Source organism: Oryx dammah, unplaced genomic scaffold (assembly GCF_014754425.2).
Source record: "Oryx dammah isolate SB20612 unplaced genomic scaffold, SCBI_Odam_1.1 HiC_scaffold_7, whole genome shotgun sequence".
Classification (NCBI taxonomy): domain Eukaryota; kingdom Metazoa; phylum Chordata; class Mammalia; order Artiodactyla; family Bovidae; genus Oryx; species Oryx dammah.
In genome coordinates, this window is record NW_024070191.1 from 548,544 (window position 1) to 560,908 (window position 12,365).

Here is a 12,365-nt window from a genome sequence, read left to right on the forward strand (position 1 = left end):
GGTAGTGGTGACTAAATCTGAAGAGGATATTCTTGGGCATAACTGCCAGTAAAAATGTATCAAAATTTTGAACCAACAGCATAGCTGCTGACTGAAATATCTCCTTGTTGGTGCAGACAGAAAATAGCCACAAGAAGGTGAAGCACCTCCCTCTTTCATCTGCTCTCACCTCCCAGCATTTCTGCCTTCCTCTGGTATTTCCAGACATCCTCATCCTATCTCTTTTAGCTCAGGTATCACCTTTATGAAGCCCTCTTTCTCTCTTGATTCTTCCACGAAGGTAATTTCTCTCCATCTAATTCTGATAACATATCACCTATACATTCTCACCTACACCTTGCTCATCTCACTTTCTACTTTCTATCTTTAAAAGTGCTGTATGATACTAAGCAAGTCCCCTAAGTTCTCTGGTCATGAGAGAATTCTCTCTTGCAAAATGAAAGGAGATGAATGATTCCATCTGAAAATCCATGGGGCCTAGAAGGTGAAGGTGACCAAGGGCATCTGGTCTACCCTGGTGACTGAAGACATCTGGTCTATGTAGGACATGGACCTGAAGGGCTGGCAGCAGCTAACCACACTAACAGCAGGTCCTTTGGAAGGAAGACCTAAGTAGTCACCTTAAGTGGCCTATTAAGTGACCAGTGCAAGATCTGTGCCAGGTGCTATGGGCCAGGATGGTACCAGAAGGGTCATTGCCAGTGGCTGCATGCAAGGACAAAGGACTTGAAGCCCCGTAACCAGTTGGTTTTAAATGAAGCTGAAGGGAGACAATCCTGGCAGCTTGACTCTACCAGGGGAAGCCTTCCAGACCCTGGTCTTTCCCAGGTCTTCTACTGGCCTCCAAGGAATTGCTGGCAGGTGGGCAGAGGCTCAGGGGGAGCTGGGGCTTGTGAGGGCCTCAGGGAGGTGAGAGTAGCCTCCACTGGCAGTCAACATGAAAACCAGGACCTTGGTCCCATAGCCACAGGAACAGAATCCTGTGCACAGCCTCTAGGTCCCAAACCCAGGACACAGCTGGCCAAGCCTGGGCCTGACCCATGGGCACTGGGAGGCAATGAAAGATGCTGTTTTAGCCACTAAAATTGTGGTAGTCTGTCATGTGGAGTGGGTTTTGGGGACCCTGCAACTCCTCGAGTTGTGCAGTGTCTCCGTGTGTGGTGGGGAAGCTCTGTGCACCCTTCATACTTTGGAGGGGACCCAAGTTTTCACCAGATTCTCTGAATGAGAAGACAAGCGCCACAGAAAAACTGGGCACTGACAGTGCTGGACAGAGAGGAAAACCCAGAGCCGGCCAAGTGGGGATGAATGAACCCAGGACAATTTCTTCTGAAAACACTGAGCCTCCGGGTCTGGGGGACAGTGGCAAGACTCGGCCACCTCTTCCATTCACTGAGGCTTTTGGGTTTAGGAAAGCCTGGGGGTTTGCCTGGCACACCCACCTCACTGTCAGCAAGCATCGATGAGCACTCCTCATATTCTTGAGAGCTTCCTTTGTCTGCATTAATTGGTATGGTTTACAGAAAACAAGTGGCACGGACTGAATAAGCATCCTGCATGATTGTAAAAGATAAGTTGATCTAATTATCGTCCAACTGCAATCATGGTGGGAGAATCAGATTATTGTATTTATGCTGACACAGAGACATGATTTATTTGTTTTTGTGTTCTAGATGAGGCATTTTTCTTCTTGAAAGTAGGATGATCCACAAAACTGATTAACCCCGACTACCCTACCTGTTCAGTTACACCCTTGTTCCTCTGTACCTCTGGGGTGTGTTCAGAGAGACTTGTCCTGGTTGGTGACCTGTCCTGGTCTACCAGTGAGCTGATAGAAGGGTTTACAGGGATTCTGTGCTGACACCAGAAAGAATCAAGTAAAGGTCAAGTCCTATCTGCAAATAACTTTTCCCTGGAATCCATCAACAGTGTGTCCACCTGCTGGGCATGGAAAAGATATAAATTGTGTATAACTAAAAGATGCAAATTGGAGGTGGAGAAATAACAGGAAATTATGAATCAGCCAATAATTTATTTTCATACCGGCAAATGCGTCATTAATTGGGAGGCATCTTAATAGAGGAATTACAACCTGGCGAATCAGAAAGCCAGGTGTCCCAACCAAGGCAGTGGGATGTTCTGGAGAGGAGGCAGCAGGCTGACATCACCTGCCTGCCAGTGACCTCTCAACCCTGCGGTGAAGGGGACATGATTCCCCGGCCTCTGACCTCACCAATGTGATGTCTGAGGGAAGGAGGAAGAGGCAGTGGCAGCAGCTGAGTATGTCTCCATTGAGGGGTAAGTGACGGCTGTTGTGGGTGTAGACAGGAAGCTGCCACAGCTCCTACTTCAGGGTGTGGCTGTGTTCTTTTTCCATCTCCATGGGGAAAATGGATCATCATCCATTATCAAGGAGGCAGCCCCTGGGGTACAGTGGGCCCATCCTGCTTGGTGGCCCACCCTGAATGATGGACCTCTCCTGGTTGGTGGCCTGTCCTGGTTGGTGGATTTGTCCTGGTCGGTGGACTTGTCCAGGCTAGTGACCCATCCTGGTCAGTGGACCTGACCTGGTCGGTCACCTCTCCTGGTTTATGGCCCTGTCCTGGTTGGTGGCACATCCTGGTTGGGCCTGTCCTTGTCCAGGCCTGGTTTGCGGCTCCACTTGCCAACTTTTATTAAGCCTGGGGAGCTTCACAGAAACCAGTCTTAAGTTGACAAATCTCCAGAACCAGTAGGGCATCCTTGCTGATTCATCTGCCTCTAGGAGGTTGCACTTAGTGGGACAGACACCTCTTAAGAACACAGTGAGGTGAGGGGGAAAAGGAGCCCTGGAGAATGGTGCATCCATGGTGGAAGCAAAGAAATAAAATTATCTTTTCCACAGATGATATGATCTTATATGTAGAAAACTCTAATGATTACATACACTCACACACACACACACACACACACACACACACACACACACACACAGCTGTTAAGAGCTAATACATGAATTCAACAAACTAGTGGGATACAAAATCAGTATGAAAAATCAGCTGCATTTCAAAAAATCAGTTGCATTTCTGTATACCGGCAATGAACAATCTAAAGAGAAAATAAAAACAATTCCATTGATGGGACCATATCTCAATATAATAATAGATATTTATAACAAACTCACAGCCAACATAACATTCAATGGTGAAAAGTTGAAAGCCCTGTCACTAAAATCTGGAACAAAACAAGGATGCCCACTCTTACTACCATTTCTATTCAACAGTGTTGAAGGTCCTCACAATAGCAATCAGACCAGAAAAAGGAAAAGTATACAAACTGGAACAGAAGAGGTAAAATTATCATCATATGCAGATGGCATGACACCATATACAGAAAATCCTAAAGACTCCACACAGAAACTACTAGAACTGATAATTTCAGCAAAACAGCAGGATGCAAGATTAACATATAGAAATTGGTTGCATTTCTTTAGACTCACAATGAAATGTCAGAAAGGGCAAGTAAAACAAACAATTCCTTTTTAAAATTGCATTAAAAAAATACTTGACAGAAAACAACAAAATTCTGTAAAGCAATTATCCTTCAATTTAAAAAATTAATTATTAAAAAAAAACTTAGGAATAAAACTGACCAAGGAGGTGAAAGACTTATATGCTGAGAATTATAAAACACTAATAAAGGAAATTGAAGATGATTCAAAGAAATGGAAAGATAACCCATATTCTTGGATTAGAAGAATTAATATTGCTAAAATGGCCATACTACCCAATCTACAGATTGAATGTGATCGCTATCAAATTACCCATGACATTTTTCACAGAACTAGAACAGATAATCCCCAAACTTATATGGAACCATAAAAGACCCAGAATTGACAAAGCAATTCTGAGGAAAAAGAACAGAACAGGAGGTATAATCCTCCTGGACTTCAGACAGTACTACAAAGCTGCTGCTGCTGCTGCTGCTAAGTCGCTTCAGTCATGTCCGACTCTGTGCGACCCCATAGATGGCAGCCCACCAGGCTCCTCTGTCCATGGGATTTTCCAGGCAAGAGTACTGGAGTGGGGTGCCACTGCCTTCTCCAACTACAAAGCTACAGTAATCAAAACAGCACAGTACCAGAACAAAACAGATATATGGATCAATGGAACAGAACAGAGAGCCCAGAAATAAAATCCACATACCTACAGTCAATCTTCAGCAAAGGAGGCAAGAACATGTAATGGAGAAAAGACAGTCTCTTCAGTGTTGGGAAAGCTGGACATCCACATGTAAATCAATGAAGTTAAGGACACACCCTCATACAAAAATACACTCAAAATGTAAGACATGACACCATAAAATTCCATGGACAAAACATTCTGTGACATAACTTGTACCATTCAGTCTCCTAAGACAATAGAAATAAAAGCAAAAATAAACAAGTGGGACTCAATCAAACTTATAAGCTTTTGTACTGCAAAGAAACCATCAATAAAACAAAAAGATAGCCTATGGACTGGGAGAAGATATCTGCAAATGATGTGACTGACAAGGGCTTAATTTCCAAAATATATTATACAAACAGCTCATACAACTCAATATTAAACAACCCAATCAAAAGATGGACAGAAGACCTAAACAGACATTTCTCCAAAGAAGACATACAAATGGCCAACAGGCATATGAAAAGATGTTCAACATCACTAATTATTAGAGCAAAGCAAATCAAAACTACAATAAGGTACCACCTTACACTGCTCAGAATGGCCCTGATTAAAAAGTCGACAAATAATAACTGCTGGAGAGGGAATGGGAAAAGGGGAACGCTCCTACCTTGCTGGTTGGAATGTAAGCTGGTACAGCCACTATGGAGAACAGTATGGAGGTTCCTCAAAAAACTGGAGTTGCCATATGACCCAGTATAAAGAGCTCATAATTCAATGACAAAAAGCTAATAATCTAATTCACAAATGGGTAATAACTTCAAGCATGTCTCCAAAGAGAAGAACAGCTAATGAGTACATGGAATGTAAACTGAAACTACCATGAGATGCCTTTACACAACCACGAGGATGACTGTTACCAGAAAAGTGGAAAATAACAAGTATTGGTGGGGACGCAGAGACTCAGGACTTCTGTTTGGCTGGTGGGGATGAAGATAGCACAGCTCCTGTGGACCACAGCACGGAAGTTCCTCAAAAGGTTAATGAAGAATTATCATCTGACCCAGCTATTCCACTCCCAAGAGAACTGAAGAAAATGTCCACACACAATTTTGTACGTAATGTTCACAGCAGCATTATTCATAAGAGGAAACAGGGGCAACAACCCAGTGTCCATGGACAGATGGTAGATAAACAGTGTGGAACATCGTTCAGCCTAAAACAAGGGAAGATAGTCATGATGACCTCATGATGCTGTGAATGTACTTAATGCTACTGAATCACACACTTCAAAATGGCATATTTATGTTACATGTATTTTACCACAATAAAAAATGTATATTTTTATAGATAGAGACAATGTTGTCCTATAACACTACTGGTGTTTTTAAAACTCAATCTCACTGAAAACTGGTGTTTTTAAAACTCAGTCTCACTGAAAACTGGTGATGGCTTCCACAACAAGAGGAAACAGGGGAACAGTCCTAAGATGGCGGAGGAATAGGACGGGGAGACCACTTTCTCCCCCACAAATTCATTCAAAGAACATTTCAATGCTGAGTAAATTCCACAAAACAACTTCTAAATGCTGGCAGAGGACATCAGGCACCCAGAAAAGCAGATCATTGTCTTCAAAAACAGCTAGGAAAAATATAAAAGATGAAAAAAGAGACAAAGGATGTAGGGAGGCAGCTCTGTCCCAGGAAGGGAGTCCTGTCCTGGGAAGGCAGTATTAAAAAGAGAGCAGTTTCCAAACACCAGGAAACACTCTCACTGCCAAGTCTGTGGTGGGCCTTGGAAGCACAGAGGGGAACATAACAGGGAAGAAAAATAAATAAATAATTAAAACCAATAGATTATGAGCCCAACGGTAACTCCCCCAGCGGAGAAGCAGTGCAGACGCCTGCATCCACCACTAGCAAGTAGGGGCTGGGCAGGGAGGCACGGGCTGCAGTGCTTTTTAAGAATCGGGCTGGAATGCCGCGAGTGTAACCAGAGCGAACTAACTTGGGCTAGCATACCAGACTGTGGGCTACCACGCGAAAAGCTCTAACATAAGACACAGCCAGGACCGCACACCAAACAAAGGATGGAACAGAAATAGCCGGCTGTAGACCATCCCCCTCTGGTGACAGGCAGCCAGAGCCGTAAGGGCTGGAAGGGGGCAATCGCAGGCCTGGAGAGACTTTACTTACGAAACTGCAAGCAGGCTTCTTTGGTAAGACTTCTTGGGGTCCTGGACAGTCACCATCTGCCTGACAAGGGGCACTAGCGGTACACCCAGAAAACTGAGCAGCAAGGACGGGAAAGGCAATAAGTCGCAGCGACTGTGCTCACCAAACACCTGAGCTACTCGGTTCTGGGAAGGGCACAAAACGCAGGCCCAACTGAATCTGCACCTCTGAGGGCTACCTGAGAGCCAAGCCTGAGCGGCTTAGACCTGGGAGGTGCATGCAGCCTAGGGCCGGCCTGACGGTTCCTGGCGGAGCAATGTAGAGCCTGAGTGGTATGCACCGTGTGCAGGGGCATGCCCAGCGTGGCTGAGACACTGCGAGCACACACCAGTGTTATTTGTTTGCAGCATCCCTCCCTCCCCACAGCACGACTGAACAGTGAGCCTAAAAAAAAAAAGTGTCCACCACCGCCCCCCTTGTGTCAGGGCAGAAATCAGACACTGAAGAGACCAGCAAACAGAAGAAGCTAAACAGAGGGAACCGCCTTGGAAGTGACCCCACACTGCCCACATCACCAGAGGAAGTAACAGAAATATCTTTACTATTTTTATGACCATTCTCTTTTTTTTGTTGTTGTTGACCTTGTTGATTGTTTTTTCTTCTTTTCTTTTTCTTTTTTTTTAATTTTTAAAATTTTTAAGTCCTCTATTTCTCCTTTAGTTTTTATAACCTACTATTACTTTTCAAAAAAAAAAGACCCTATTTTTAAAGCAAACACCGTATATATACTTTTTTGTGGTTGTTGTTGTTGTTTTTCAATAATTCTTGTGACTTTGTTTTTCTTCTTCTTCTTCTTTTCTTTAATATTATATATTTGAAAATCCAACCTCTACTCTAGATTTTTAATCTTTGCTTTTTGGTATTTGTTGTCAATTTTGTACATTTAAAAACCCAATCTTCAGTACCCAATTTTACCTGAGACCGAGATTACTGGCTTGACCACTCTCTCCTCCTTTGGACTCTCCTTTTTCTCCACCAGGTTGTCTCTGCCTCCTCCCTCCCCCTTCTCTTCTCTACCCAATTCTGTGAATCTGTGTGTTCCAGATAGTGGAGAACACTTAGGGAACTGGTTACTGGCTGGATCAGTCTCTCTCCTTTTCATTTCCCTCTTTTATCCTTCTGGCCACCTCTATCTCCTTCCTCCCTCTTCTCTTCTCTGTATAACTCCATGAACATCTCTGAGCGGTCCAGACTGTGGAGCGCACATAAGGAAGTGATTACCGGCTAGCTTGCTCTCTCCTCTTTTGATCCCACCTCATCTCATTCCAGTCACCTCTAACTACCACCCCCCTCTTCTCTTCTGCATGTAACTCAGTGAACCTCTCTGGGTGTCCCTCAATGTGGGGAAACTTTTCATCTTTAACCTAGATGTTTTATCATCGGTGCTGTATAGATGGAGAAGTCTTGAGGCTACTGTAAAAATAAAATTGAAAACCAGAAGCAGGAGGCTTAAGTCCAAATCCTGAGAACCTCAGAGAACTCCTGAATCCAGGGAACATTAATTGATAGGAGCTCATCAAATGCCTCCATACCTACACTGAAACCAAGCACCACTCAAGGGCCAACAAGTTCCAGAGTAAAACACACCACGCAAATTCTCCAGCAACACAGGAACACACCCCTGAGCTTCAATGTACAGGCAGCTCAAAGTTACTCCAAAACCATAGACATCTCATAACTCATTACTGGACACTTCACTTCACTCCAGAGAGAAGAAATCCAGCTCCACCCACCAGAACTCCGACACAAGCTTCCCTAACCAAGAAACCTTGACAAGCCACTGATACAACCCCACCCACAGCGAGGAAACTCCATAATAAAGAGAATTCCACAAATTCCCAGAATACAGAAAGGCCACCCCAAACGCAGCAATATAACCAAGATGAAGAGACAGAGGAATACCCAGCAGGTAAAGGAACAGGAGAAATGCCTACCAAACCAAACAAAAGAGGAAGAGATAGGGAATCTACTTGAGAAAGAATTCTGAATAATGATAGTGAAAATGATCCAAAATCTTGAAATCAAAATGGAATCACAGATAAAAAGCCTGGAGAAGATGCAAGAGAGATTTAACAAGGACCTAGAAGAAATAAAAAACAGTCAATATATAATGAATAATGCAATAAATGAGATCAGAAACACTCTGGAGGCAACAAATAGTAGAATATCGGAGGCAGAAGAAAGGATTAGTGAAATAGAAGATAGAATGGTAGAAATAAATGAGTCAGAGAGGAAAAAAGAAAAACGAATTAAAAGAAACGAGGACAATCTCAGAGACCTCCAGGACAATATGAAATGCTCCAACATTCAAATTATAGGAGTCCCAGAAGAAGAAGACAATAAAAAAAGACCATGAGAAAATACTTGAGGAGATAATAGTTGAAAACTTCACTAAAATGGGGAAGGAAATAATCACCCAAATCCAAGAAACCCAGAGAGTTCCAAACAGGATAAACCCAAGGCGAAACACCCCAAGACACATATTAATCAAAGTAACAAAGATCAAACACAAAGAACAAATATTAAAAGCAGCAAGGGAAAAACAACAAATAACACACAAGGGGATTCCCATAAGGATAACTGCAGATCTTTCAATAGAAAATCTTCAGGCTGGAGGGAATGACAAAACATACTTAAAGTGATGAAAGAAAATAATCTACAGCCCAGATTACTGTACCCAGCAAGGATCTCATTCAAATATGAAGGAGAAATCAAAAGCTTTACAGACAAGCAAAAGCTGAGACAATTCAGCACCACCAAACCAGCTCTCTAACAAATGCTAAAGGATATTCTCTAGACAGGAAACACAAAAAGGGCGTATAAACCCAAACCCAAAACAATAAAGTAAATGGCAAAGGGATCATACTTATCTATAATTACCTTAAACATAAATGGGTTGAATGCCCCAACCAAAAGGCAAAGACTGGCTGAATGGATACAAAAACAAGATCCCTATATATGCTGCCTACAAGAGACCCATCTCAAAACAAGGGACACATACAGACTGAAAGTGAAGGGCTGGAAAAAGATATTCCACGCAAATAGAGACCAAAAGAATGCAAGAGTAGCAATACTTATATCCGATAAAATAGACTTTAAAACAAAGGCTGTGAAAAGAGACAAAGAAGGCCACTACACAATGATCAAAGGATCAATCCAAGAAGAAGATATAACAATTATAAATATATATGCACCCAACATAGAAGCACTGCAATATGTAAGACAAATGCTAACAAGTATGAAAGGGGAAATTAACAATAACACAATAATAGTGGGAGACTTTAATACCCCACTCACATCTATGGACAGATCAACTAAACAGAAAATTAACAAAGAAATGCAAACTTTAAATGATACAATAGACCAGTTAGACCTAATTGATATCTATAGGACATTTCACCCCAAAACAATGAATTTCACCTTTTTCTCAAGTGCTCATGGAACCTTCTCCAGGATAGATCACATCCTGGGCCATAAATCTAACCTTGATAAATTCAAAACAACTGAAATCATTCCAAGAATCTTTTCTGACCATAATGCATTAAGATTAGATCTCAATTACAGGAGAAAAACTATTAAAAACTCCAACATATGGAGGCTGAACAACATGCTTCTGAATAACCAACAAATCACAGAAGAAATCAAAAAAGAAATCAAAATATGCATAGAAATGAATGAAAATGAAAACACAACAACCCAAAACCTGTGGGACACTATAAAAGCAGTGCTAAGAGGAAAGTTCATAGCAATACAGGCATACCTCAAGAAACAAGAAAAAAGTCAAATGAATAACCTAACTGTACACCTAAAGCAACTAGAAAAGGAAGAAATGGAGAACCCCAGAGTTAGTAGAAGGAAAGAAATCTTAAAAATTAGGGCAGAAATAAATGCAAAAGAAACAAAAGAGACCAAAGCAAAAATTAACAAAGACAAAAGCTGGTTCTTTGAAAGGATAAATAAAATTGACAAACCATTAGCCAGACTCATCAAGAAACAAAGGGAGAAAAATCAAATCAATAAAATTAGAAATGGAAATGGAGAGATCACAACAGATAACACAGAAATACAAAGGATCATAAGAGACTACTATCAGCAATTATATGCCAATAAAATGGACAACATGGAAGAAATGGACAAATTCTTAGAAAAGTACAACTTTCCAAATCTGAACCAGGAAGAAATAGAAAATCTTAACAGACCCATCACAAGCATGGAAATGGAAAATGTAATCAGAAATCTTCCAGCAAACAAAGGCCCAGGTCCAGACGGCTTCGCAGCTGAATTCTACCAAAACTGTAGAGAAAAGCTAACACCAATCCTACTCAAACTCTTCCAGAAAATTGCAGAGGAAGGTAAACTTCCAAACTCATTCTATGAGGCCACCATCACCCTAATACCAAAACCTGACAAAGATGCCACAAAAAAAGAAAACTACAGGCCAATATTGCTGATGAACATAGATGCAAAAATCCTTAAAAAAATTCTAGCAATCAGAATCCAACAACACATTAAAAAGATCATACACTATGACCAAGTGGGCTTTATCCCAGGGATGCAAGGATTCTTCAATATCTGCAAATCAATCAATGTAATACACCACATTAACAAATTGAAAAATAAAAACCATATGATTATCTCAATAGATGCAGAGAAGGCCTTTGACAAAATTCAACATCCATTTATGATAAAAACTCTCCAGAAAGCAGGAATAGAAGGAACATACCTCAACATAATAAAAGCTATATATGACAAACCCACAGCAAACATTATCCTCAATGGTGAAAAATTGAAAGCATTTCCCCTAAAGTCAGGAACAAGACAAGGGTACCCACTTTCACCGCTACTATTCAACATAGTTCTGGAAGTTTTGGCCACAGCAATCAGAGCAGAAAAAGAAATAAAAGGAATCCAAATTGGAAAAGAAGGAGTAAAACTCTCACTGTTTGCAGATGACATGATCCTCTACATAGAAAACCCTAAAGACTCCACCAGGAAATTACTAGAGCTAATCAATGAATATAGTAAAGTTGCAGGATATAAAATCAACACACAGAAATCCCTTGCATTCCTATAGACCAATAATGAGAAAGTAGAAAAGAAATTAAGGAAACAATTCCATTCACCATTGCAACGAAAAGAATAAAACACTTAGGAATATATCTACCTAAAGAAACTAAAGACCTATATATAGAAAACTATAACACACTGGTGAAAGAAATCAAAGAGGACACTAATAGATGGAGAAATACACCATGTTCATGGATCAGAAGAATCAATATAGTGAAAATGAGTATACTACCCAAAGCAATCTACAGATTCAATGCAATCCCTATCAAGCTACCAGCGATATTTTTCACAGAACTAGAACAAATAATTTCACAATTTGTATGGAAATACAAAAAACCTCAAATAGCCAAAGAAATCTTGAGATAGAAAAATGGAACTGGAGGAATCAACTTGCCTGACTTCAGGCTCTACTACAAAGCCACAGTCATCAAGACAGTATGGTACTGGCACAGAGACAGAAATATAGACCAACGGAACAAAATAGAAAGCCCAGAGATAAATCCACACACCTATGGACACCTTATCTTCGACAAAGGAGGCAAGAATATACAATGGAGTAAAGACAATCTCTTTAACAAGTGGTGCTGGGAAAACTGGTCAACCACTTGTAAAAGAATGAAACTAGATCACTTTCTAACACCATACACAAAAATAAACTCAAAATGGATTAAAGATCTAAACGTAAGACCAGAAACTATTAAACTCCTAGAGGAGAACATAGGCAAAACACTCTCCGACATAAATCACAGCAGGATCCTCAATGATCCACCTCCCAGAATACTGGAAATAAAAGCAAAAATAAACAAATGGGATCTAATTAAAATTAAAAGCTTCTGCACAACAAAGGAAACTATAAGCAAGGTGAAAAGACAGTATTCTGAATGGGAGAAAATAATAGCAAATGAAGCAACTGACAAAC

General features: G+C 41.1%; 1 protein-coding gene across 3 annotated transcripts in view; it reads right to left on the reverse strand.

The window, feature by feature from the left end:
* Nucleotides 1-2,012: 2,012 nt before the first annotated feature.
* Nucleotides 2,013-12,365, reverse strand: part of ERICH1 (glutamate rich 1) — a 45,229-nt gene continuing 34,876 nt past the window's right edge. For all 3 annotated transcript variants that reach the window (XR_005721514.1, XR_005721515.1, XR_005721516.1), the window contains one exon: nt 2,013-2,844. The gene's annotated coding sequence lies outside the window, so the exon portion shown is untranslated. The remainder of the gene's footprint in view (nt 2,845-12,365) is intronic.